The following is a 2,517-nucleotide window of genomic DNA, read 5'->3' as shown; positions in this document are numbered from 1 at the left end:
CTAACCGATGCAGAGTTTAATGCTGTCCGGTTGGTGATATCGTTTAAAGATCAAAATCTGGTGATTCACTCCAGCCGGAAGAACAAGCTGAAACCGGAGTTCAGGTGGCTGCTGAACATCATCGCTCGTTCACTTAAGGGAAGAGGAGGTAACTTCGACAACCTGACGAAACTTAAACTCAAAATGATGATGGCCATTGTCCGCGGTGACAAGGTGGATTGGGGAGCTGTTATTTTCGAAGAATTTTGCCAGATAGTGATTCAGAAGGATGGTCGGGTTCAGGCCTTCGCAATGCAAATTCTCAAGATTCTCAAATTTCTCAAGTTAGACATTGGTGAAGGTGAACCGCTCCCACCCAACAATATTCTCAACTCAGAGTTGATGATTGAGAAGCCCGATAAAGCGGTTAAACCGAAGTCCTCCAAAACAAAGTCGTCCAAGGGGACCAGTTCTTCCGCTCCGGCTGAAGAATGTTCAAAACAAAAGAAACCAAAGAGAAAGGCGGTTGAAGCCGAAACCGCACAAGAAACGAAGGGGAGGAAGAAGTCCTCTGCAAAGAAAAGCTCCAGCAAACCGGCGGACTCCGAGAAAACCCTTTCCTCGGACAATCCACCAGAGAGAACCGAAGACATCTTCCAACCATCCCCATCAATACCGTTCGTCCTATTCCTGTTCCCTCTAACTCACCAAAGTAAACCGAACCCTCGGGGAGCCACAAAACCGAGTCCGCGTCAAAGGAGAAAAAAGAGGTTAGTATCAACTCTGAAAACTCCAAGTCCCCAAGCAAAAGAATTGAAGAGGTAATAGCCGACGTAGGCTTAAACACTTTTGAAGCTATTGAGGACGTAGTCCAAGACATTGCAAGGGAAACCGAAGACGATGTGTCAAGTCGTCGTAAATCAGTTGATCAGGTTGAGATACCCGATCAAAATGAAGTTCAACCGGTCGAAGAAACGGCCAAAACCGCAAACATCACTCCTCCGGCTCAGGAGGGTAACTCTGAAGAACAGGAACCATCCGGTTCCGCAGAGAACAAGTCAGCTCCAGACGACACAGCAGACCAATCGGCTCAAGATGGGCCAATCGATTCAGCATTCATACCTGAAGGGTCAATTCAGGTTAACAAAGGAAAAGAGGTCATTGTTGAAGATTCGACGGTGACAGGAAAAGGTACTCTGCAAACCGGCCCCCGACCAGAAATCTTAACCGGGGACACGGCTAATCCTTCAGCAGAACAAGAGGATGAACTGTTCGAAGAACTCCTCAGGGATATGAACAAGAGTTCCAGTGATATGATTTCACCATACCTCATGTGGGTAAAGCTTCGTTGTGAAACAAAGCTATCGGATATGGTTCTAGGGATGAGCGACAACAAACATTGGGATAGACTCATAAAGTTAGAAGAAAGGGCCCTCAAGCTGGCACACACCAATCTTATTCAACCCGCCTTCAGCAAAACCGCGGTAATTCGTGAATACGCCCGGTTACAAGCAGTTGAGGATGCTTTGAAGGAAGTGGAAGGAGCAACGCTAACTCCAATTGAAAGAAAAATGTCTGAACGGTTTCTTCCAGTACGGGAAAAGCTCCTGCAAAGCCTCGACCATCTTGATGCACAATGGAGAAACGGCTGCCGACACCAACTTAGCAATATCGACCTATATAAGAGTAAGCCTTTCTTTATTGCCGGGGAGACTTCTAGAACAGCGGAAAACCTGGAACAAGATCCTTCTCAAACTGCTAAGGCTCCGGAAATTGATCAAATGAAGCAGGCGGTGATTGATACCATTGATTCATGCCTTGGAAGTTACAAAACGACAACCGATGAGAGGATTGCAACAGCTGAAGCCAATTTATCAAACACTATACGGGGATCTGTACAAACCAAAATAGCCAACACCGTTCAAACATCTATCAAGTCCATGATAGATAAGGCTGTGCAAACCTCCGTCAAATCTTTGATCGCAGAGTCTATTCAAACCGCAATCGCTCCTCTGATGCATATGCTGCAGGCAATGGCTTTTCAAATTGGGGAGATGTCCAAACTCCAAGTAAGCAAGAATCAAGAGCAAATCGAGTCTGATGCAGAAACCGCTAAGAGGCTGCAAGACGAAGAAAGGGAAAGAGAACAGTTGCAGAAAGAAATTGAGGACAAAGATCATGAGCTTGCCCAGAAATGCAACGAGGAAGAACAGGCAGGTATCCAGGAACCCACACCGGCTGAATCGTCTCATTCTATGAACACAAGAAACAAGAAGAAACGGAGGGCGGTTGTGAAGGTAATTCAACGGGCATAATAGAGCAGCCAAAGAACAATTGTACCGGTCGGGCTGAACGTGCAACCTGCTGCTGATGAAGAAGATGATGAAGAAAAGGATATCGAAGAACTCAACCGGCATAAGAAGAGGACAATTGAAAGGTCAACCGCAACTTCAAGCTCCAGACCAATCGTTGCTCAACCACCTCATCAACCAAAACCAGTATGTGCCGGTTTTGGATTTGGCAAAAGGACTCCCGGCA

The sequence above is a fragment of the Impatiens glandulifera genome, chromosome 2, assembly GCF_907164915.1.
Source record: "Impatiens glandulifera chromosome 2, dImpGla2.1, whole genome shotgun sequence".
NCBI classification, from domain to species: Eukaryota; Viridiplantae; Streptophyta; class Magnoliopsida; order Ericales; family Balsaminaceae; genus Impatiens; species Impatiens glandulifera.
The sequence above is the reverse complement of the archived record's forward strand: the minus strand, read 5'-3'. Positions refer to the sequence as shown.